This window comes from Chiloscyllium plagiosum, chromosome 11, assembly GCF_004010195.1.
Source record: "Chiloscyllium plagiosum isolate BGI_BamShark_2017 chromosome 11, ASM401019v2, whole genome shotgun sequence".
NCBI lineage: Eukaryota > Metazoa > Chordata > Chondrichthyes > Orectolobiformes > Hemiscylliidae > Chiloscyllium > Chiloscyllium plagiosum.
Genome location: NC_057720.1, coordinates 70547614 through 70574379, shown reverse-complemented (window position 1 = coordinate 70574379; position 26766 = coordinate 70547614). Strand labels below are relative to the sequence as shown.

At 38.8% G+C, this 26766-nt stretch overlaps 1 long non-coding RNA gene across 6 annotated transcripts in view; it reads right to left on the bottom strand.

The window, feature by feature from the left end:
• Positions 1–26526, bottom strand: part of LOC122554547 — a 73660-nt gene extending 47134 nt beyond the window's left edge. The window contains exons 1-2 of one of the 6 annotated variants that reach the window (XR_006313019.1): positions 26093–26526; positions 13646–13732 (exon numbers count right to left, since the gene is read on the bottom strand). This is a non-coding gene — a long non-coding RNA (uncharacterized LOC122554547). The remainder of the gene's footprint in view (positions 1–13645; positions 13733–26092) is intronic. The other 5 variants (XR_006313015.1, XR_006313016.1, XR_006313018.1 and 2 more) reach the window with 5 other exon arrangements.
• Positions 26527–26766: the final 240 nt, after the last annotated feature.

Here is a 26766-nt window from a genome sequence, read left to right as displayed (position 1 = left end):
TGGGAGAAAGGTACCTACATGGGAGAGGATTCTTTGTAAATTAGTTGCTTTGTAACCAAGGGTTGGGTACTTTAAGAAGAGCAGTTTATCCCTCACCTTCTGGGGAGGTTGACAATTTGCGATATCCTGCCTGGAGCTCAAATAACTTCAGGTAACATGCCCGAGGTCTGTTCATAGCACCAGCTAAAACAGAAACAAAAATCCTGTACAGTCACATTCTACTCAAATTTATAAAATAGGACCAAAGATATTCCCCATGGTACAGCTACCATTACACATTCTCACTCAGCTCCTATCTATCAGATAGAAAGCAATTTATCACATTGCCTTAAAACTGGATCTTGATAACAATCCTTTTTCTAGAGCTCACCATCCTTTCAGAAGCAGAATAATGAGAGTTGCTGGGCATTTGAACATCGCAGACTCTAGAGATGCCCTTCTACTGATGAGCACGTGGGCATTCATTGCATTTGTTCATCAGCATTCCCAAGACTAATGTTTTACAGAGCCTTAGCATGGAAACTGTTCAGAAGTCACCACAAGGACTCTTCCCTTCAGTTGTCATAGAAAACTATTATTTCCATCTCTAGTGTGTAACCATACATGTGTGGGAGCATGTTTCCAATAAGACTCAACTACGGATCCTGTTATTTTCCTGGCAACCTGCACAATTGTCACTTTGTATGGGATTAAGAATACTGCAAGAAATGGGTTGGGGGCACGGGCTGTACAAAAGAGAGGAGGAATGGAACAGCTGGAGCAAATTAAAAGGAGAAGGTCGGAAGGATGTTCACAAGTGTCCATCTCTGATGTATTCACTCCCAATGGCTTTGTATTGTTATAACACTTCAACACAGAAAACAGGCAAACGGAAGTGAAAAAGTTGGATACTGTCAAAAGGAGAGGAGATACTAAGGTGACAGTGATATATCCATGTGAAGTGAAAAAAAGAGAGGGTCTTACAGACATCCTATTTTGGGGAGAGAAACATCTTTTCAATGTGCAGTCAACAAGAAACAGATACTGAAATAAATAATGGGTAGGGTTGGATCTTGAGGCAATATGACAGATTCAGGGTGGGGAGGAGACAGACGGGGGTGAGGTGGGGGGAGCGGGAAACGGTCATTTGGCAGGGTGGGGAAGCAGAGATAAAGGGACAGAAGGAATATTGTTTGCTTGGTCCACACTGTTAGAAAACCTTGCCGTGGGGGAATTCACAAGCATTATTGTTGAAAGCTGCTCTGGGTTCTTTTTACAATTTCTTGAATATCTTCAAAGGAAATGTGAAATAACTTGCCTGCAATTGAAATCAGATTTCTGCAGTGCTGCACAATTGGCTCGAAGCAAGAAATAAAAGTTTCCATTCCACCAAGATACCTTGGATATTTTATTCGTTGAAGGCAGCTGAGGAGCATGAAAAGAAGATGAGAGGGTTGCTGCCGCACAGTCAGACTGTAATGAGAGACTGGAGAATATGCTGAGGTTTTATTGTGACTGCAAAGCATCTGCAAGTCTGTAATTTAAATACCATTATTAGGACAGCAAAGTAGAAGGACACAAGAGGAGCAGTGGTATGACAGAGCTTGCAGGCTCCACTTAGATGCCTGATCAAATTGGTGCCTGTGATTTTACAGTAAATTAAATAGATATTGTTGTCACAGACTCTGCTGTTCTGTCACTGAATAATTATGTCTGTCTAGATAATGAAGAGTTATTTTAAGTGAAGCTCATCACATGCCCTCATTTTCTTTGCTTCTCTTCACACTGTAAATTATTTCTCTTGCGACATTTCCTTGATTAGTTTAGATCATACTGACCAAACTAAGATTATAAAGTAGGCGCAAATCATTTCTTTCCAATTTTAGATCAGCAAAGCACAGCTTTATCAGCTTCTGTTCTTTCTAGATATATTGACACACCTACGCGGCTGAATCCAAAATCATACCATTTCCCTGTTTAAAATGAATATCAATTGATATATTTTATTGGGTTTGTTAAAGTATTCTTGCCCTATATCACCTTAGGCTATTTGTTTATTTTGACACTACATATTATTGGCAACTCTTTCAAGATTAGGATCAGAGAAACGTGTAGGTCCAGCTCCACATTCCATTAGAGGGAATAGGATTCATGCCACATTTTCATGTGACTGCTTAAGCTTCATATTCTGCAATCCTATTTCTAGTCAAGTTTATCCATTCAAGTCATAATCTCCAATTGTTGCAATAGCTACAGCATTGAAGAGTGTGTTCCAGATCTCTGTATGATCAAATCCACTCATTAAGTAATAATAATAAAATTACAAATTGGGACATCTCAAACACACTGCCTTTTACTGTGCAGATAATTATGGCAGTGAATCTGCACAGTGTAGGTTCTGTCAAACAAGAAGTGAACATTTTACCAGATTTATTTTTTAAAGTGATGTTAGCGGAGGAAGGAATCCCTTGGGACAACAGGATAAGTTCCTGCTCTCCTTCCAGAAGTGCAACAGCATCGTTATTGCTGGGAGGCAGGACAATGATTTAGTACTTTATCCACAGCTCAAACAATGCAACACTCCAATTGTGCTGCATCAATGCGTTAGCCTTGACTGTGCCCAGCCGAAACCCAGCACTTCAGACTCTGAAGCAAGTGCACCCAGCTTCTTTAACTGAGACCTCATTAGGGAGCTTTTCGGCATTGGATTGTGATTGTGTAGAAAATGTTTTTTTTTAAAAAGAAACCAAACTCCATTTATCTCAGCACACCTCCTGGCATTCAGGCTGGTTAAAGACAATGATGTAGTTCATTGTATGGAAACCTCATGTATGCTTATTCATCATTGTTATTTAAAAAGCAATGTCTGAAAGCCTTTCTAGGGCTGTCTCTGAAAGTAAGCATTTTATAGCTTTGAGTGCAGTAGTAGAGTCATCAGTTTTGTTTTCTGCTATTGTACCAAGGGAACACTGAGTACCACAGACATTTTAAGGTCATAAACACTTTGAAAGTCAATTCATTGTCTGGTCCAAATTTTAGTTGCTTGTCGAAGACTGTCTCAGATGTGAATAAAGAAACAGGTTAGGTTGAGCAATATAATTGATTTGAATTGAATTTTTCTTGAAACAAATGTTGATGTAATGGTAATTGTGGCTGTTCATTATTATCCATTGAATGTTTAACTAGAAACAAAGGCGCTTTTTTATTCTAAACTTCCAATCAATTGCCTGCAATTAATGTGGGTGAAAGTTTGTGGAGATTTAGTTTATGAAAACACAAATAGGAGATGTTGCTGAGACAGGAGAATCCAAACACAAAGGAAGGGCACATTCAGCACAAAAATGGTTTTGAGCCTTGGCTGCTCTTCTGGGAATACCATTCAATACCTTGTTCAAAAGTGGTCTTCATGTTAGACCTTTCAAAAATAGCCATGGAATTAGAACATTTAAAACCTCAGTCAAGTCCTGATGTTATCATATCACATTTATTAGATGTAATGTTGGTAATTACTGTACAATAAACACACTTTCTGGCAACCTTACAAGACTTTGGATGCAATTTAATCTTGCATTTGTGAGCCAGTGATGACTGCCAATAGGCTGCCTATGCCCACTAAGTACTAATTGAAATGTATTTCAAAGTCATTTAGTTGCTATTTTGCACAGTTACTCCATATACCAGTAAACTGTTTTCTAATTTCTGGGGTACTTTGAAGCAGGGTTTCAAACTTTTGGTTGCTTGTATTAACTGTTTGAAACAGAGCAATTATCATAAATACTTTAGTTTTTGAATTTGTGGGGAAGTTGATAGTGCAGTCTTAATTTAAATCATTCGATAACTAGTTGATAATACTCCTAATGAGTTGTATAGGTTATAGGATGATGGAAGAAAAAAAGTCATGCTTAGCTGAGAGGACTAGAGTTAACTTGTTCGATACTAGTTTTTTTGAGATTCACATCACGGATCAGCTGTGATTTCAATGTTGTGCATTTGGCTCATTAAAGACTATACTCCTTGATTTTCAAAATGTGAAGAAATAGCATTTCAGATCAGGAAGTGCACAGACCTTAGTCATTTGTTATGTCATCTTGGACTGAAAATACCAACCCTGTGGTTCTATTGTTGAAGAATTCATTAACAGGTGAACAGAATGTTTATAATTCTACACTTTCTTTCAATGCTTAGTGGCCATTCTTGGCAAATTAGGGAATGATTCAACTCCCACTGAGATTAGATAAACAGATTTTAATAGCAGGATGTTCCAATGTATGAATTACAAGAAAAAAAATGGTTTTTGAACAAGTTATTTATTAATGCTTACACCAAATGCTAGAAGTGGAGTCTTTTGTTCAACTTAGAGCCAAGAAATTAATAAATCACCACAAATTAGTTAAATGTAAAAAGGGAGTAATTCAAGTGCAAAAAGAATAATTAATAAATTTTGGAATCAAATAATTGGCTATCTGCAAACATTTTGATTTAGGATATGTAACAGAATAAAACTTCAAACTATGTTAAGTGTTTCACGTGAAACAAAATGTAAAGGAATGTGTAAACGCAACAAGTGAGTGATTTCCAATAATGCCAAAGGATTTTTTTTTAAAAAAAACAAACCATTCTGTTGAAGAATTGGGTCATTGTTTAGACTCTTGTCTGAAAAGAACCCAACTTTAATATACCATTCCTCTACTGTACTACTCAAAAGAGAGAGTAGGACCTCAAAAATCAGCAAGACAGTGTTTACTGTAGAGAAAGACACAGAAGATACAGAATGTGGTGACATTTCTGTAATATGGACATTTTTCAAAGAGGTGGTGCTGGATGTCTTAAAATATGCAAAAGTGGATAAATCCCCAGGACCTGATCAGGTGTACCCCAGAACTCTGTGGGAAACTAGGAAATTGATTGCTGGGCCTCTTGCTGAGATATTTGTATCATCGATAGTCACAGGGGAGGTGCTGGAAGACTAGAGGTTGACTAATGTGGTGAGACTAAGAAAAGTGGCAAGGAAAAGCCACGGAACTATAGACTAGTGAGCCTGATGTCGGTGGTGAGCAAGTTGTTGGAGGGAATCCTGATGGACAGGATTTACATTATTTGGAAAGGCAAGGACTGATTAGGGATAGTCAACATGGCTTTGCATGTGGGAAATCATGTCTCTCAAACTGGAGTGTTTTAAGGAAGTAATGAAAAGGATTTATGAGGGCAGAGTGGATGTAATCTACATGGACTTCAGTAAGGTGTTCAACAAGATTCCTCATGGTAGTGTTTAGCAGAAGTTGGATCTCATGGAATACAGGGAGAACTAGCCCTTTGGATACAGAACTGGCTTGAAGGTAGAAGACAGAGGGTGGTGGTGTCTGTTGCTTTTCAGACTGGAGACCTGTGAGCAGTGGTGTGTCACAAGGTTCAGTGCTGGGTCTACTATTTTTCATCATTTATATAAATTATATGCATGTGAATATAGGAGGTTAGTTAGTAAGTGATAAATCTGAGGTACTGTATTTGGGAAAGGCAAATCTAAGCAGGACTTATAGACTTTTTAGTAAAGGTCCTCGGGAGTGTTGCTGAACAAAGACCTTGGAGTGCAGGTTCATAGCTCCTTGAAAAGTAGAATCGCCAGTAGATAGGATAGTGAAGCCACCGTTGGTATGCTTTCCTTTATTCGTCAGAACAGAGTGTAGGAGTTAGGAGGTCATGTGACTGTATAAGACATTGGTTAGGCCACTTTTGGAATATAGTGTACAATTCTGGTCTCCCTCCTATAAGAAGGATTGTGTGAAATTTGAAAGGATTCAGAAAAGATCTACAAAGGATGTTGCCAGCGTTGGAGGATTGGAGCTATAGGGAGAGGTGGAATAGGCTGGGACTGTTTTCCCTGAAGTGTTGGAGGCTGAAGGGTGACCTTAGAGTTTATAAAATCACAAGGGGGCATGGATAGGGTAAATAGACAAGGTCTTTTCCTTGTGGTGGGGGAAGTCCAGAACTAGAGGGCACAGGTTTAGGGTGAGAGAGGGAAAGATTTCAAAAGGAATCTTAGTGGCAACCTTTTCACGCAGAGAGTGGTGTGCTTACAGAATGAGCTGCTAGAGGAAATGGTGGAGGCTGGTAGAAATACCATATTTAAAAAGGCATCTGGATAGCCAAGTGAATAGGAAGGGTTGAGGGATATGGGCCACGTGCAGACAAATGGGACTAGATTAGGTTCAGATATCTGGTCGACATGGATGAGTTGGACCGAAGAGTCTGTCTCGGTATTGTGCGCACTATGTATACGGATAAAGTTTTGGTGTTGCCCAACTGCTATTACACTGTTCACAGGAAACTATTTTCTAAATTTAGGCTATGTTGGAGTATAGTGGTTATATAAATGCCTGGTTTATTGTAAGCACTGCCCTGAGAACAATACAGGTAAAGAACATTAAAAAGCAACATTTTGTAGGTTATATGTATAAAAACAACAGCTGAGAGCAATAATACTTATGGTCATTTTACACCTCTCACTCTGCAATTCACACTGCCACATTTGTAAAAAACAGGGGTGACCAAGATGCTCACTACCTATTTTAATCATTTGTTCGATTTGTGAAGTGTTGCTGCCAATTCCAGCATTGACTGCACATCCCTTCATTATCTTTTAACATGAAAGTTTGTTGTCTGAAGATGCAAATACAGATTTTCAAGAAAAAAAACTTTCAAGCTACTGGCACAAACACATCATGCAGCACTTTAGTTTCTTTTCAAAAGGAACTAGTTTTCTTTTCAAAAAAAAAAATCAGGGAAAGTGAGAAAAACAAACCTTCATATGGTTGGTCCCTTTTTAAACACATGGAATCAAAAAAAAGTTAATTAATGGGCTTTTAAACAAAATCCACATTGACAAAATCATTTGTTTGTATATTCCAAAACACAACCAGATATTAGATCAGATTAACAACTTATTTTGCTCCTCCATAAATGTTGTTCCCCTTCAGTCGTAAGAGGTCAATCATCAAATGATGAACCTTCATTACTGGATCCAGTTAAACATCCACTGACTTACTTATTGCTGTATTTGCAGAGAGTTGCAAGACCATATGTTCAGTTTTACTAAAAACATTTGTTTTGACAAAGAAGATGGGTACTTCTGTTTTCACATACCAGCTAACATAAATCTGACATTAAAGGAAAATGTTAGTTTCCACTGAAAAACATGTCTAAATAGGATTAATTTCTCTCAATGTTTGCTAAAACCTTTCTTCCTAATGCTAGTCTCTTCAGTTTTTCAGCATCTCCAAATTATATTGATTGGAGATTTTTTTTAAATCAGTGAGCTCACTTCCTCCTCACCTCAAACATTCAGAATAAACCAGACAAGTCATACCTGGGAGCTGACTTCTTCACGCTCATGATTAAAGTGTTTATGTATGATGACTTTTTCTGCCAGACTTTAGAGTTTTGGTCACTGTTAAGGAATCTTTCTAAATTCAAGATTTACAAAAAAGTACTGTTAACTCAGTTAATATCTTTGATTTTGTCTAATGTTTACATTGTGGACAGTATTGGCAGGAATGGCTAGGCAAGATACTGGGCAAAGTGTATGAAGCTTAATATGTAACATTGAAATCAAAATTGCTGAAGCCCATTAATTCAGAATCAAGCAAAAACTGGTTCAAAAGTATGTGAGGAGAAAGTTTAATTTGAAAATTGGGGTACAGGTATTGAAACTTTATTCCAGTTTCAAAATCCCTTTGTGCACACATGGGTGTAAATCATTAGTTTCATATTCCTGTTGTAAATTGTCACCAGTTATTAAAAGACTCAACTTGTACTTTGGATACTACACTAGCTCCATTGTCTGCAGTGTGAACGATCCATATCTCATGAGTACCACAGGGGTGAATGAGTTCATAAAGGCTTGTTCAGCAATGAAAGAACACGAGTGTAGTGTCATTGAGTTCAATGCAGTAACTACTTATTTCTCTCACCATTGATTGGCCAGGACTTTTTTTATTTAGTAAGCCCTCAGTGACTAGTATGCTGTGACCAATTAAGTGACGAATCCCATTGGTATTTCCTTTGGGGCACATTCCCATATCAGCTGACTGCAAAGTCAGTCAGAAATCACCAAAGAGGAACTTGTTTCTAAGTCTTCTCCAATAGCCCAGGGACACTATGCTGTCTCTGAAGCAATGGTCCCTCTAGGCACAAAAAGGAACAGATTTATGTTCTGGAAGTCACTGTCATGCCTAGACTGGAGGGTCTGGGGCAGTAGAAAACAAAATGGAGGGAATGCAAAGCTGACATAACTAATCAAAATTTTCAAAAGGCTTTAGCAGGTGTATTGGGTACATTGTGGAGTTCTTCACTAGACAGCTGTAGAAGGACATATACAGTTGAAGAAAGAAGCAAATCAATAAAGGGAATAAAAATTGCAAAGTGGATGGTTATTGGATCAGCAATGATCTCATTGAATAGCAGAGCAGATTTGATGGGCTGAATGGTCTGGTTATTCTCTTATGGCACACAGGGACGCCTGTAAGCAAAACCAAGAGGACTTGTGAAAGAAATACTCAGCTCCTTTCTACACAAGATAGAGAATGTTTTCAAGCTGACTGCCCATTTACTTTTACAATGCTTCAATCTTGAAAAATGAACTGAGCTTTGAGTCTACCTGGAGTGTGGACAGCCAGGGCTAGTGTTCGTGGGATATGGTCAGGGCCCAATTTCTGCAGCTCAGGTCTCTAGAACAGTGGTTTGCAAGCTTCAGTATCAAGGCACCCAGGTCCATAACTAAAGTGGATTTCCCTTCTCTTGCATGCAGAGACAAATGGCACCAGATACTACATCGAAGAGAGCTTTCTGAAGGAGATTGAAAGCATAGAGGCACACATTCTGTAAGCCCACTACTCACCTTGTCATGGCACAGTAGTGTGCTGCTCAACACCAGTGGAAAACTACTGCTCCGGAATGCCTATAGCACTAGCGTGATGGGACTCTGGGGTCATAGGCAATACTAGGGCCTGTCATTCAAATCTTGCCCCTAGTGGTGGGAATGAGTATTGCCTTGTACAAAATCTTCACATCAAAATCATTTACAACCACTTCAGTCAGGTGTCCTGCACTGGGACTTAGAGCAGAAGATGGTGACAGCAAGGTAGGGTGGCTAGAGAAATTGAATGTAATCTGTTTGGAAAAAAACAAAGATTTCCACAATCCAACATAATCCAGAGGCTTTGTTACATATACATACTGTAAACAGTTTCTGGTTTACCCTCAAGTTCCGTTTCTGTTTATATTGACTCAATGCCAATTAAGTAAATAATCTCTGCTTCATGATCTTTGGGGCATCCATATGTTCAAAGTAGGTTTTATTTCTCAAATGTTTTTTTAATGAATGAGATGTGGCAGAGGTTCTTAATGATATCCCACAAGCAACATTGTGACCAATACCCAGGCAGTGTATTTTAAGAGGATGGTGTAGGGATATTTCACAGATAGTGTGAAGACATTACTTCTATCCAATAGGACACATCTTGGCTTAGTATCCCATCCAAAAGACAGCATTTGACAGGATAACTTGTCCAGTCTCAGCCAGTCTTACAGCAGATGAGAGACAGACATTCTCACCACTGATGCTGTTTTTGACATTGCTGCAGTGACTTAGCTGCAAAGGCATTGAATATACACATCACAAGGCTTACTGAGCCAGTAGAATTTAAAGTTTAACCAAATCATCAGCAGACAGTACTAAGTCATCTGTGACTTAGTGTATTTCTGAACCCAAAAAACCGGTTTCCTGTAACTACAATAATTGTAGTTTGATAGAAACTACATACCCTGTAATTTTTGGGGTATAAGGATGTTTATACTCTTCAGATTTCCTTTCCTTACTTTTAAGGTATGTAAAGCCTACTAAAAAAGGGGATTGGTCAGTGAAATCGCTCACAAGACAAACTATAATTCACAGCTGATTGAGAGGTTGTGCATTAAAATATCCTTTACATGATAAAAATGTTACAAAACAAGTAACCTTCTCAATGATAGCTAAAACACAAGGGTGCTCGCTGATAAGTGACAAAACACGTTAACAATAACCCTTAAATTCATACTCGCGGTAGGGGCTGATTTTAAAAAAAAGTTACTTTCACTAGTGAGAAAGCAAATCTGCTAAGTTCCTTGCCCAAAGTAGGCAAAACAATTCAAGAGTGAGGGAATTAGTTAGTCCACAGTTTGAGAACTACCTGGCTGAATGACTTGAGGATTAAATGCAACTAATAATCAATACAAAATACATACAATAGAGAGTTAGGAAATTAATCCTTGTAGAGTGCAAAAATTAGATTATTGGTGGAATCTTAAAATGCTTATTGCACAAAAAGCACACTTTAAAAATCTTTGCTACACTGCTGCCAGGCTGCTTGGAACTTTGAATTGCTCATGTTACTGTTGGGTTTTTTATGTAATGGATTGCAATGTTCAAGTGAAAACCTAAGTTGAGACTAAAATAATCCCATTCTGAAAACAACCATAAAAGCCTGAACTCAAGTACTTTTCTAAAAAAGCCAGAAAAGGTCAGGTAACTTCCTTTTCTCATTGTAGAGATAGGTGCAGTCCCCATTTTGTGCAGTTATTGTCTTAACTTAAAGTTAGATTCTTAAGTTTTGCAACTAGCATAATTTCACTTAAGACTTATCAGTACATGTGCAGATGCCAACATACTGCAGGCTGGAACTCGCTGTTCAAAAATCACTCAAAAGACTTGATTTTGTTGAGCATCTTAGCAGTGAAGAGTTGAATTGCTCACCTCAAGTCCTTGGCAACAGACTTCAGCTATCAATGTTTCAACTTGTTAACCATAAATATTATGGCTTTTGGCAATTCTGTTCTGATAGGAGCATTCTAAATGGGACATGTGGGGTGAGGGGCACTCGCAGATTGTGTAGTAGTAGCGTAGCTAGACAAACATGCTCACCACCTCCACTGACTAACACATGTGGAGAGAGTTGGTGTCAGAACTGGATAATTCCACTTACCTGTATTCGAAGATGGAAGGTCATTTTGGTGCAGATTAGGAGCAAGAAAGTTGACAAAAAAAAAATCATAATTGTCTAAAAAAGGTTGATAGCACAAAAATCCATTGCTCCAAGCAACACAAAAAGTGATCTATTGCCCATTCTGTTATCTATACCTTCAACTTTTAATGTGTTCCCTACTCAATTTACTAGCATCTCAAAACCAAATTGGTCTCACTTAGTAACTATCTTATGATTGACAACATTTATTCACCAGCTACCAAAAAGAGAAATATTAGCTTCAGTCTGTTTAAAAAACAAACAGCAGTCTAAAGAAATTTGATTTTAAAAAATTACAATCCAGTAGAAACAGATTTCATTAAATTGGGGTTGTGTTCCCATTTGGGCATCTTCCTGATAAAGAATATTGCAATATAGGTTCAAGACAAGGAACTAAAAGTCACAAAATTTAAAGTGATTCACAACCAATGTTTTATACAAATTCAATTCTCAGTTTACTTTCTTTGGACAATAAAAAGCTAGAATGCTACTGTTAGGGCTTTCAGTTTTTGAAAACTATTTGCATGCTACATCTTCACGTGCTTTCTTTAGCATATGTTTGAAATGCAGCTTGTAGTGACTGGAGAAAGGTACTTTTTTTTTAAAAAAGCAAGCCTTTTGGTAGCATTGGGAACTTTAGAAAAATGCACCATGTACCTCCTGTTCACAATTTAATTTTCCCCTAAATAGAGATTAACTGGCCTGGGATTAGATTTTAATCTCCTCTGAATAAACCCAATCCCTTAACCTCCAACAAGGAATAAACTACTAAATAGTAATTAAATAAAACCAAAAATGCCAAATCTGAGTCAATGATGTTTCTAGCATTTAATGAATCATAACTTCTCCAGCGTGGGTCTAAGCACAATTTTTTTTTAAAATCCCAATTTAATCAAAACAGACCAGATTTGGATTAACTATCACTTGATCTACTTGGGGCCCAGATTTGTAGTCATCCTTAGTCTGGAGGATGAAGGACATTTGTCAGTGAATTAACATTCTAGTGTACCCCTCATTTAAGCATCTGACAGACAATCGTATTCAAAAGCTCCATCTGCCAAATGTTTGCTTATTACCAGATCTACAGGAAAAAAAACAAGCTCAGCTAATTCAAGGACCTCCAGAGCAACTAAAGTCAGAGTGGCTCCCTAACAATGAATGAATGCCATCTTAATGAAAATCCCACTGAAACAAACCAGCAGCAATCTAAAAATCATCTGCTTGTGCACAGCCAACACCCTTTTGCAAGCAACAATTGGAGCACATTTTGATGAATGAAGGGCATGTTAACTTAGTTTGCATTCTATGAACCATGGAAAAGATTGGGTTCAGGAAAGGTTGAAAAGCTACTTGGTATGAAAAGTCGTGAATCGGTGAAGAGAAGCCTGTCTTGATTAAACAAAAGGTAGCGGAGGCTCAGGTTGAGATAGGATGATTGATTTGAGCAGTGTTCCTGCTGAATCTGCTGTTTTGAGGAAAGTTGTTTGAACATGCTTTCGGAACCTGGACCAAAGGGAACTTGGAATTGTAAAGTAGGTGTCTACACATCCTCCTCCTTTCATGTTTTAAAGCATCCCCTTTTTGTCTGTTAAGGATTGGAAACTCCCAGCACGGAACACTGGTCAAAAGGCTAAGAATTACTGTTAAATCAGTAGGACAAAAAAAAAAGTACAAGCTTGGGAGAAGGCAGCGAATGGTATCTCCTTGTGAATGAGGACAGACAGGATGTAAGCCAGCTGGGGGAGAGCGAGAGAGAAGCTTGTAAAAAAAAAAACCCTAAACACTACTTGCATCTTAAAAAAAAAAGACAGACAGACAGACAGACACAGGCTTTGCCGGATAGACCGAGTAATCCTCTGCTCCCAGACAGGTGAAACTGCAGCATCTTTCAGGCTCAGAAAAAAGCATCTTGGGGAGAAAAGTTAGCTTTCATATTGCCAGTGTGTCTTACTCTCTGTACTTTAAGAGTCTGTCTGACCACTCTAGCAAGCTGATTGGTGAAGTCTCTTTCTAATCACCACAATCAGATTTCTAAACATTGGAGGGGTGAAGGCAAAAGCACATTTGAAAACACAAGCGAGTGACCACCTTTTGAGGAAAGAGCACAGAGGAACAAAATGCCAGAATCTATGAAGACAGAAACATTCTTTCAGGCTGCAATTAGACAGCTTGTGGTCCAAATAAATGTAAAATAAATCCTTTAATAACACTGCGTACATTCTGCTTTAAAAGAGCAGAAGATCAAAAAAAAAATTGAAACCAGACAGACATTCTAATGAAAAGGTTCATGTTTATAAAAAGACATCACATGGGGCAGAAGTCCATGCAGGTGAATTTCTGTCTCACTGAAATGCTAGACACCTCTAATTCTTTGAGGCGTCCAGGATTCTCATCACCTGGCAGAGACAGTTTGAAGTTACAGTAAATAGCAATTACAGTAGATACAGTAAATAAAGAGGATAAAAGTCTAGCTTCTAGTTGCAGAAGGCATTAGATTGGGGTCAGAAAGATGGACTTTATAAAAACAAATTGTATCTTATTTTTTCAGCACAACACACTAATCTGTGTCTATATCTCCAGGGCAAATATACTGGATAGTGTGCCCCACTTACCTGGATGTGGAACGGAGAATGATGTCCTAGTCACGTTGCTCTTATGCTTGACTTAACTGCTGACCCAAAATCAGAGATGAGAGTGGCCTAGAGGATGAACAGACGAAATTACATGTCAGAACAGACCTGTTATTTTGATACTTAAGATGTTGTCCTATAAATATGGCAAGTGGGCATTTTGGAGTCAAGGTTTATGTTAAGCTAAGCAAAGTCACACTGTCGAGCTCGGGAAAAACAATCAGTAAAGTGCACAATGTGAGAGTTAGTTTTGTAAATGGGAATTGAAGTATTTAAGGACAAAGATCTGAACAAAACAGCATAAGTGGTTTCAATTTAGTTCTCAGCAGCCATTGTGCAAAGGTGGCAAAGTAGGAGAGAAAAAGTGTCCTGCTTTTTCCCCTTTCCTATGGGATTTTGCTGGCAACAGTGCACTCTTATTCATGGAAAACATTCAGTCTATTTGCTTTTGTCTCACTGTTAGCTCTCAGGCATGTCTTGACAAGAGCTCAGTATTGCTGAGATGGTGGAGGAGGGGACAGGCAGTCATTTGTCAGGCTCTCTCAACCCTGAAATTTCTGTCAACTCAGCACCATTTGAGGGGCGAGAAAAGGGGAATTGATGATGTCACCCTTGAATCATAATTTCCAGAAACTCTCAATCTGTTTAGATAGTGGGAGTAATAATGAGATTACTGATCCAGAAATGTTATCTTCCACGTAATTTAATTAAGAGAACCGGCACAGAAAACATCTGAAAAAACTTGTAGGAGTCAGCTAGCTTTCCATAGGAAAGTAGAGGGGAAGAAAATGGAAGAGTGAGAATAAATCTCATGAGCCAGCTGAGTTATGACTGTAGTTTGCAGTCATGTACAAGTCTTCCAACCTGCTGGCCTAATCTTGATCTTGTTCTCCACACCAAAAAAAAACAGCTAATTTCTTTACCTCCATTTCACATGGCAACAATACCAAGAGTCCTGGAGCTTTCTGCCATAGTTGTCACTTTGTTTTTGGCTGTTTTAAATTTGGAAATGCAAACAGTTAAAAATCAACATAAAATGGAGCAAGTGAACAGCTACTTTTTAATATCCTGACACCAGAAAAATGGAGATCCTTGGAGTCATGGTACAGCAAGTGGGAAAACCATAAACTCCACATATTTAGTGACTGTTGGGAGCAACAGATCTAGAATCGCCCAAGTTTATTCTCTTAAGAATGATTTGTGGCTACCACACAACTCGTGATCTTCAGTTTCTTTTTAAAAGAAAGGATTTTCAACCCGAAAAAGGAGTTGTTTGAAAGCTTATTTAAATGGTTAATACAAATAGATGAATAAGTGGGCTAATGGCAAGTACCTTTAGAATTTTTGTTGAAGTAAACTAGCAGAATAATCAACATATCATAACCTTTCCCAGCTAACAGATTTGCCAGCTTCTCTCAGGCCCTTACATCAGTAATTTAACATTCAGAACTGTCATACATAGGGATCATACAAGATGCATCTCAAAAAAAAATTGTCTGTGGTACACTTTAATCTGGTTGTAGAAGGCATGTGTGAGAAGTGAGCCAGTGAGGAAGTATGGATTTCAAGAGATAATTCTGCTACCAAAGCAGTTACAAGTAAGAAAACAGCTTGTGCTGTCATCGAGGTGCCCTTTACAAACTGTGGAAAAACCAACTTTAAGTATCGCAATTTGACTTTGCAAAAGGAAAATTTAAGCTCAATAGCTGGAGGTGAACCCAGAGACCAAACTCCAATGGGAGGGCCTTCATGAACAAGCCCAGCTCAAATGTAGAAGTATCAACGTTAAAATGAATTACTGTGATGGAACAAAAAGTTAAAATTGATATTACATTGTGGAATTCCATGCATTGTGGATTTTCATATTTGATTCTTTGCTTTGGTAAAAGATTGGTTTTGGTGGTTGTCTTTGTTAATGACTTTATTCCCCCTCCCCTGCCTCAAATATCATGTACAGCTACTTACGATGGAAACATGCCTGCGGTTAACAAATATTTTGTGGGGTTCATTGTATCATTTCACATCTTTTATTAATTATTCTACAAAAAGGTCACATTTGATGACCGGTTAACAGTTTTTCTTTTAGAAAAAAAACTTGCAAAGCCCTGCCCAGCCTTCGACTATACTCAACCAAGTTAGAACTGCTTTGAAAAAAAAACACAAATGTGGGTGGAGTGGAAAAGAAAAAAAAAGTGGCTATAAGCACACGAGTATTAGAAATCAAAAATGTGTAACCAGAGAGAGTGGCTTGTATAGACTTCACTTACGGCTCACAATGGTGTAGTGACCATGGAGGGAAAACTGGGAACTGTAGCTTGCTGCTTTCACGTTGATGTATTAACACCAGTCCAATAGCTCATTCTCCATAAAACTACAGCCAGTCCAAGGGCCTGGTTTACACATTAAAATGATCCTTCTTCACACCCCATCCTTCTATTCTTTTCTCCACTTAGTTGGCTTCCCTTTAGCTATATTATGGTGCATTAATACTGAAAATAAATCATCTTAAGCTAAACTCCTGTAAAATTGACATGGTACTCATGGCTAGGACCAGAGCCACCATGTTGTAGTGATAAAATCTTGAAAGTCCACAGGCTGCCCAGCATACTCAATTGTAACATTGAAAAACTAGATTGCTCTAGTAACTTTACTGGGGCCAAGTCATTCTTTACCATTTCAAAAATCTGAGACTATGACTAAAAATTACTTCAATTGCATATGGTAAATTTAGCTATGGTCAATACACTGCACAGTTCTTGAAGTGAAACATTGGTTATCCACTCCATTTTCAAAAAAAGGTTCTTTCACTGCTCATGGGCATGGATGTCTCAGCTAGACTTTATAGTCCATCAATTGCACTCAAGATGCTGGTGAGCTGCCTTCTTGAACTGCTGCAGTATATCTGCTCTATGACGTCCAGTGCTGTTAGGGAGTGTGTTCCAGGACTTTGATCCAATGATAAACGAATGTCTCTAGTTCCAAAGTCAGGATGGTAAGGGACTTGGAGGGAAACGTGCAAAAGTGTTCCAAGGTAACTGACCTAGCTGATAGAAGTCACATATTAGAAAAGATTTATTGCTTCAATTAAATGCACCCTGGCCTGAATAGATTGTTATTGTGCTATTTGCCTTTCACCACAGAAAAGCTACTTATGGTAATAGACCTGAAATACTAGATACATTAATTTAGAAGACAAATTGAAATACCATTCAGTAATCTGTATCTATACCAGTGTTAATGTGCATACAATTGGGCCTTTAAAATGACAGAAGGAAACATGAAAGGTAGACAACATGCAAAGGTCTTTATCACAGAAAAAAAAACACCACCAATGGTAGTCTCCAATAAGAATGACCAAAAGTCACCAAGGGCAAACTAAAATTTACATAGCATTTCTGAACTATTTTGGGATGTTGAGAAACAGATTAATGACAGACATAGCATCACCTTACACTCCAACTATGAGTCAGATGCTTTTAAAAAAAATCTACGTAAAACTTTGGACAACACCAATACAGAGTAGAGAGAAATGCCTCAACTAACCTTGCCTTTTGGCACTTATGATCTCATTCTGGATCATGCAGAGTTCTGGAAGTTTTGAGGAACACTGAATGGGAGAATAGAGGATTGTAAGATAAAACCTGCAAATATTTTACATATCTAAAAAGTCTAAGTTGTAAATAAATTGCAAATTGAATGTTTGGCATTAAATTGCAGTTGGAAGGCATCTTTAAGCTTCTCCTGTTTTTAAATAAAACCCAAAGACAGCTGAACTACCTTAGCCTATTCAGCATTGTCCTTATTGATAAAGGAAGGATAGACAGTTAGATATAGTCTCGTGTAACTTCAGGTTCCCTGCTGAAGGAAAAAAGCTCGAAGGTCAAGGCCATCTATCATCAAATCTAAATCAATTTTCTCGACAGCATGCTCCAAGTCAATGCATTCTATTCAGTCTCAAAGATTTTAGCTATTCATTCCCATGTGTTATTATTATGTACATGTATACCAGGAAATGGGTATTTTTATAGTACATCTTTAAAATGGTCATTAATCATACTAACTACAGAAAATTTGACATGATCACTCCTTGTTTGAACAAATTGTGTAGAGTAACTGTCATGAAGAACAGTATTCAGCAATTAGTGTATTGTAATGTTTGGTCTGACTATGTACAAATTAGGCACGAAATCTGTGAGGTGATGTATGGATCTGCAAATAGAGTGATATACCCACCCTAAAATGGCAGAGATGTTCTCTTGGTCTAAAATTTGTTTTATTGGATGTTCTTTTCAGTCAAGATTCACCATGTAGTCCTTTCTGAAGGCAGAAAGGACTGGCACAAATCCATATGCGCACAGGCATCACAAAAACCCTCTCTCTCAGAACGGAAATAAAAATCCCATCCAGAGGTGTCCAACATCGTGAAATAATGGTCAAAGTTAAAGGCTGGCTCACATGTGCTCCAAGGAAAGACTGGCTCATATTTTCATAGTTTCTATATCCACAGACTGCTTCTTTGGGACCTTATTCTTGCTGCACCGTTTTCTCATCACAACAGTGAGCATTATGCTTAGAGTCCGATGCACAGATTAATAGTCTAAATGCTCCAGTAGTTTCCTTAGATTTTCCTGGAGGTGGGTGAAGAGTGGAGTGATCATAAACACCAGCATTGGGCTGAATGGCCATGATGCATGCTGCAAAATATATTACTATTTAATACTGCAGTTTTACCAAGATCTCCAAGATTAAATACTTTTGTTTAATTTTAAGTATCTTTTCCCGACCAAAACAAAAAAGGTATTCCCTCATGCTCTTTACATGAGGGCCATTAAACATGATTGGATAATCTAGTGTTATGCATTAATTCATTCCTTGTTCAAATACTTGGTAATGTGGTGCACACCAGCCCTCTGCTCCACCACACTTTTGCAGATCAAGTGATAAGTCTATGTTAAGGTGGTGTATATTGAATCACATGCATTTACATAATCTTAAAGCTTCTCTTCCAAATACAACTGATTCATCCTGAGCTTTTAATACTTGCTAATGTGGTCACTGGACATATCCTTTTAAGGGAAAAAAAAAATCACATACCAAACAATGGACGAAGTACAATAGTGGAAGAATAGTGTATGGTGGCATTCTGTGAAATCTAACTCAAAAGCTTTACTGCTATATTCAGTAAGAATGAATGTTCTAATCATTTCTAGACTAAACCTAGCCAAAATTGGCTATAATCCATGTTTAATTGATAAGATTGAAGAAAAATAATTTTAGCAGGATGAATGATGTGATTTGGATCCAGTCCATCCTGGGATTTTAGATGATTTTAGTAAGATGTGTACACGCAGTACACAGGAATATTATATCACAATTTAAATGAAGTGTCGCATCAAAAGCCCAAACATTTCTCACATTTTCGGTTGGCCAAAGGTCAAATATTGGAACAATTTTTATCCAAATCCATGGTGTTCTACTTCATGAGAAAGCTGGCCGAGAAAGAAAGACGTTATTATACTATGACCCAACATATATTTTTATTAACCTCTCGAGAACTACAGGGGATTTAAAAAATAAAACAATGAAACTAAACATTGTGGAATACCCTGATTGAAAGAAGTTCTCTCATTTTACATTTTTCTGGTTCAACTTTTCAATATTCCACAAAACAAGAAAAGTAGGCTTAAGTTTTGCAGATGTTGTAACGACAGGAAACGTGTGGCTATCCTGAAACTGGTGAAGGACATTCTGTACTTTTGAAACCACTTGCAGATCCATAACTCTTAAATAACTGCAAACACACTTAAAGGGAGAAAGCAAAGCACTGAAAAACCAAAATTCCTCACGGTTGCTGTTCTCACTGAACTGTGTAAAATGTACCCTTTTGGTGGTAAGCTGTTATAGAGAAAGTGTATGTTGTTTCATGCATTATTGACAGCCTCCTTTATTTTTCAACTAAGCAACTGCTCCAGACCAATGAAAGGTAGCTTTGTGTGATTATAGTTGGTTTTAGTTTAAGCTCCTAGGCTGAAGTTCTCTTATAAAGAAAGAATAGAATCTGTATTAAATAATGTAGTCAGAGTTATTAGTCTGTTCTCAAGAAGGTGTTCCATCAACATTTTATGATTTTTTCCCCAAAATGGCCAAAAACACCAAGACTCAGTCAGCTGCCTCTGGCTTGAACAAAAATTTGCCTAATTTTTCAGGCTGTTGTTTTCAATTATGAGACACATGACAGGGTGGAATACAATTTTAATCTAATCAAAGTTGTACAAGGAAAATGTCAATTCCAAAATTAACAGCAAATTTGTTAGCATTTTTTTTTAAATCATGAAAGTCCCGGTAATGGCCTTGCACCTGACATTATTGTGAAAATCAAATAATCCTGCCTCTTCCTCGCACAATAAGTGGAAAAAGCCTTGATGGACAGAAATCAATACTAATGCAGTGGTATGACTATCAGAACTTTCCCTCTTTCATAGGGCTGGTAAATCCTAATCTGTTTATTTATAAAAATAAGATTCAGGGTTGGAAGAATGGTGATGTCAGCAAATTTCACACTGCGGAAGGGAAAGCAAGATAATAGGACTGGTCACTTACAGCATCAAGGGACCTACTGACCAAGTTCATTAACATTTAATTAGGTGAGCTCAAGGAGGATGTGCCTTTTCTCCTAACCACTTTGTAAAAGGAACTGAATCGGTGATGGTTCATAAACCAACTGGTTTTCCATTGAGGTGGGAAAAGGCATTGCATTTCTGTCTTTGCACCTATGCTATGGCTATCAATGAGGGGAGTAAACAGTTGCCTGTAATGCTTCAGCCATTTTGTTGTTTAATACAGACACTTATTTTTGTCTGCAAAAGGAACATCTGGATGCATTATTTTTGACGAGTAACCATTTCAGATTCCAATGAAATATTTTGCTTTTGTGAATGAACATTGAATGTTTGATAAATTGCACAAAAGATTCAGAACCAAAACTAATGAACCAGTGCCCTGTTAATATTCAATGCTCTATTCCTATTCTTGGTTAGGAGAGATGGAAATCCAATAAATCAGTCTTAAAAACTCATGCACATAGCAGTTAGAATGTTCAGGATTACTTTCCTGCAGCAAGCCACGTTGGTATTTAGAATCTGATGCATGAATAGGACTGAGATTGACTGCAAAGTTCCCTTTACCAAATACTGCATCAACTCTTTTCTAATGTTAACTTTAGAGGATGAACTCTTGAGAAATAAGCTTGCTTTTCAAGAATGTATTAAGCATGATTTGACATGTTCAGAAGACAGAGAGCAAACATTCAATAGATGAAATAATCCTGAATTTATATCTCACACATCAACATAAGTGACTGATGTTTTACTAATTTGTTCTTAGTTGGGTGCACTCTTCAATAAACCCACAATTCAACTGCCTTCCTTTTCCTGCTTTGTAAAGAATACTTCTGATTTTGTTTATGCTTGTATAGCCAGTTGTGGAACTTTAGAGAGAGAGAAAAAAAAATCGTTTCTGGCCAAAAAAGCTTCAGGGTGCTCAAGAAAAGTTGATTCTTGTTATGTACAACTTCATAAAATATAAATTATGATCCACAAATAGGAAACTGAATACCCTGGTGGAAAGGTTGCTGAAAAGGCTACGTGACCAGGAGTGGAACAAATGCACAGCAAATGAAGTGGGTCGAGCTATACAGGATGCCCCTCGGTCACAACCAAGTTATTCATTACCTTGCACTTCCATGACATAAAACAGCAAAAAGGAAAACTTCACTGAGGGAAAACATCAAATTCTGCTACAGGGGACTTTTGCATTCTCAAGTAAGTAATCAAAACTAGGTCAAGTTTTTTTTTAAAAAAAGTGTATTTTGGATTTACTTTTGGCATCATTACGCTTTTTGGGAAGAAAAACGTAAACCCATTGAGTCAAATTCTTAAAATGTATTTTTAATGATACATCGCACAAAAAAAAAGGTACTGATCAGTAGTGGTTAATTCAGTAGCTCATGCTGTCTAACAAATGGGCAACTGACTGTACTGATGCAGTTTAATTTGTTCACTAATTCTGACCAGAATGGTCACAAATTTAACAAGATTTTAGTGCTTAACTGCCCATTTCCTAATGATTTCTGAAATCAGCAATGGTGCAGTAATACTCAGTTTTGTTGAAAGGGGTTGAATTAATGCACACGATGGAAGAATTCTTTAACACTAGGTTTTGATCAAGTGATACATCTCTGCTGAAAGGCTCTCCAGACTGGTTTGCATGTCTGTTGCATTCCAACCAGACAGTCAGGCTCACAGCATGTCTGAACTCCTGATTCTAAATGCATCTCTTCACAATTCAATTGCTAGCTGCTCAATTATTGATTGTCATGAAGTTTGGCTTCATCATCCAGACAGAGGTGGCAAAATGGGTTACAGAACACATTTCTTAGGAAGAAAATCATCACATGATTTGCAGATAATCAAGTGTGCTAAAAATGTCTTGACTAGAAGCATACACAAATGGCTTGAATTAAATTATGAATGGTTGAAAGTGGGTGGGCTTTGGTTTGAAATATGAAGCAATTCAAAATATGGTCAAATAGTACTGAGTTAGCCAATCATTAAGATAACACCACAATCTGATTTTATTTTAATTTTCAAATGCCATGGTCCATTATCATACAATTGGATAAATAGTATGTGACCCATCTGACCAAAAACAAATATGTCTATTTAATTGAAAGTGATGTAGTGTAGAAATTATGTGCTTAAATGTTAAAGATTTGAAGAGAAAGTTTTTTTCGACAAATTATTATGGCTGGACACAGTTTGGGGGTTTTGGGAAAAAGTAAAAGTGCAATTCTTGCACAATTCCCACAGTGAGAATCATTTCCAGACATCACAACATGCGAATGGAAATGTTCCAGGTTAAATTCTCCATTGCAGACCAATGAGTGATGATACAAATTGAACTGAATGGAACATTTGCCATGGCAACAGCTTGGTGTTGGGGGGTTAAGATATGACAGCACCTTTAACTCATACACGAATCTCAGTTCTCAAAAAAAGGGAATAATTTTGTTTTTAAAAAAAAGTGCTTCGCGAAAGTAGAATTAAGTAGTGACGGCAAGTGCAACATTTCTTAGGCAGAGGGAAAAACAGAAGCGAGTTAAAACTGGCTTTGTGGCCCAGCTCATTGTGGGGTTAAAAAAAAACAATGTTTCATAACGGGTCATTGCGACACTTGGTGGTGCACAGTGAAGTGTAGCAGCATCGTGTACTCCGTCTGGCTCGCTTGTTTGCGCTGTACAAGCTACAAGCCTCGGAAGGTAGATCTCGTATCGGCACCGAGTGACTGAACCATCTCCTCCTACCTTACATCATCTGCAAGCTGCTTGGTCGGTGCAGAGGCAGCAAGTACAGAGGCTGCACCTGGAGCAGGGAGGAGCGTGTGAGGGCGCAGACTGACCCTGGCTAGGACACTGACTACACAGACTTTGCCCTGTATGAAAAAAGGTCCAGACAACCCCTGCGGATTTCATCATGCGACACTCGCCTTTCTTCTTTTCCAGACGTGGTAATCCTAAGAATATACTTAAGATCACCAGCAGCGTAATTATCTACCAGCTTCAGTCTCCCCCAACCCACCCTTTGTTCAGTATTGGGAGAATTCTGAACGTTAATAGGCAGTGCTTTTTTTTTGGAAAAAAAAGCAAATATAAAGATTAGATTTCACAGGAACCCCTTGTTATGACTACCTCCTAATTCCATCAAACTGATTTAAATCCGCATTATTTGGAGCTGGAGTCTGGAGAGATTGCTTTTTTTGGTGCTTTGATAGAAGGATCGAGAGAAAGACAGCTTCAAAAATATAAGAAAAGGAAATTCATTTCCACACAGCTCCTCTTCAGGCATGGCGAGGATTTGTTTCAACCGCCAGATGCATCATTTAAAGCTGAGTCTTGTTTGCAAAAGTTTAGATTTGCGCATCTTTTGTTTAATTTCTAGCCTGACAGGAGTAAACAAGCGGTGTCTTCCTCCGACACCTGACCACTCGGGGTTAGGTCACCAGCCACCTCTGGCGACACTTCTCTGGTTACGCTTCATAATAGGAGTAGCCTTCTCGCCCTCTCTTCCCCCACCCTTCTAAAGCAAACACCGTCTTACTACCAGCAAATTATTCGTCAGTCTGACAGACATTCAAATCCAGGTAGAGAGGAGGAGGGGGGGGTGCAATTAAGGGCGGGCTCGGGTAATAAGACACGTAAGTTTTTTTTCCCCACAAAAAAAACTCCCCCTCTTTAGGGCCATAAGTCGAACTAGGACCCTGTCCTGTGAAGAAGGACTGTGTGCACTTTAGCAGAGCTGTAGCACGATTCAGTTGATCGCCACAGAAAGAAGTTAAATTCTTTCCCTCTGGTGGAAATCATTTGCTTTCGAAGAGCCAGACTGACCAGCGAAGATGGTATTTTTGTCTGGAGGGGGAGGTATGGAATACCTGGTAAACTTAAACAGGCATCAACAATTCCAAAAGCGAATTTGGTGTCTACTCCAGACAGCTTTTTTTGTCTAGAGAAAGAAAAATGCAAATGGCGTACGGTGCCGGTACAGACAGCAGCCGTGCCTGTACCGATCTATTTTAAACCAGTGCCAATCTTTCTCTCCCATCTATTCACTAGCCCTATTACGATCCCAAAAAAAGCTGCCCTCCTGAATACCTCAGTTGAGCCAGCCTGCACGCTTCGATTCCAAGCCCTACTCAACATTTGTATCTTGCGCAATACAAACTCACTTTCAACCGCTTCTTCTCACCCCCCCTCCGCATGAATCAAAGGGGGGCAAAGTTTCAATAGGGAAGTCTGCACGTCCATAACTAACAGCTCATTACAAGAGAGGATTTTATTGCAGTAATACTGAAGCAAGTGAATTGAACCGTCTGGAACACATCAGTCTGTTTACTCCCCGACAGCAGTCCCAGAGCTTTACTATAAATGAGATGTCAAATGGAACGGCCCTGAAATAAAGCATGTCAGGATTGCAAAAATATTTAATATTTTAGTAATTATTTCCCCCCCCCCCCCTCACCACAGTGACTATTCCAGAGACAAAGACCAGCTTGATCCCTGTAATGTTGCAATGGTCCTACTGATTGCCACACGAACCTTTCCTCTGCATATGGTCAATTAGTATTGAAGATACTCAACTGATTGCATTTGTTGGAAATTTTAAGCAGGGCCTTATGAGCAGGAAGAGTGATGTTATTGAAAGGAAGAATCTCATCTAAATAATAAAAGGGCACATGGCCATCTGGTCTGGTCAAACTCTGTACAAAGTTTATGGTACTTAGCACGGCGTGGAGATGAGCGTGGAAATCTGAATGTGTTTTTAAAAAACACACACCGATTGATGTCAGAGAAACCCGGGGGGGGGGGGGGGGGGAATGCTCGCTCCAGTTAACTCTGCAAGGAATAGAGGCGTACAGTTGCCGATCTCTCAGTGCAGCAGGAGCAGACTCGTCAGACATTGCGCGCAGGCTCCTCGATTGTACAGAAAGGGCGAGCAAGCTGCCAGCCAGACAGGAGAGAGCTCTGTTGATCATTATGTCTAGCCTTCAGGTGTCTTAGCTCACAGTGGGTGGTGTGGGGGGCGGGAGGGGAGAAGAGGAGGAGCTGTGAATGACATGATGGCAGACAAAGAAAAAAAGGGAGGGGGGGTCAAAAAAGAACTTAAGCTTAAAAAAAATCATATTTCCTGTTAAATTGTTTGATTTTAGCTGTGTGCAAAGAGGTGAATTTAAGCATGTCTGTATAAAGGTCCACACAGCTTCAGGTTTTTTTAAAGCACGCTCAATATTAATAGATAGCAACGATTAATATAAATCGACAAAAAAAAATCCTCCTCTCTTTGCCCTTTGTTTGAATTTGAAAGCTCCTCAGCTGTGTCCCTGAAGGCTCCGGTCCTTTCAGCAACTCATTGTAAGCTAAACTCTGGGAGCTGGTTGGACAGGGTTGTACCCCCTCGTCTCAGGATCAGTCCAGTTTGTTCTACTTAGTGCTGGCAATGGAACTGATTGGACACGGTGTATGTGTTATCACATGAAGCCCACTTCATCTCATCCCGCACCCTGAATAATGCAATGGGCTGCCTTTAAAAAAAAAGGCTTCTGCTGCAGTCAGACAGACAGTTCCCTCAGGAAACAAGGACTTTCTCCCCTGCACCAACACCACCACCTCCACACTCTCAGCAGAAAGGATCTAAGGTTACTCTGCGGTACGGGAGCGGTTTTCATCAAAACTTCCAAGAGAGAAAAAAAGAAACCGTTCTTCTACACGTTGAGCGTTGTCACTGACCAGGAGTCTCTCACACAAATGACAGATCTTTTGGAACTGTGCAAAGAGAAGCGATATCAGAAGGCAAGTGTATGCAAAAATAAAATACTTACAGTTCAGTTGCCAAAATAGACTTATCAATTTTCTTCAAGCTGTACAGTGCCTCATTTGGGTTTGGGTACAAACTGAATAGGGGATGGAATCAGGAAGCTCCATTAATTATACAAAGAAACATAATTCAGCTTAAAACTACTTTAGTCAGACACCCCAGCACTCTATTTCTTCTATCAGATGCACTGAATTGAACTATATAATACTCATGTGAAAGACAGGCGGGGGAGTGGGGGGGGGAAAGAAGATGTAGTCACGTGGAACACACCGCCGCACATTATTGGCTCGGCTGATCATCCTTAAGCGAAACATTTCTTTCTTCCATTGGCTGCGTCTGGAGATTGACAGCACGCGGTCCCTCCCAGTCTGTGCCGCTTTCGCAGAAGAATGACTGTGTGGGAGTTAGACTGACAAGGGAATTAACTGGGAAAGAATCTGAAGCCATCATTAGGCAGAGGTCAGAGGAGGAGGAATGAGCAGCTTAACTGGTTTAGCAGTGACTATATGATTGTTGCTGGTTTTGTGACTGGCCAACCCGTGCACAGGACAGAGCGAGAGCCAATGATCATCTGGGTCTTAAACTCTCATCATAACTTTTAAATGACAGAAACCTCAGGTTGCAATCTAGATTAGTCTTCATGGGATCCAATGGCATGAGTGCACTGCAAGCAAGGAG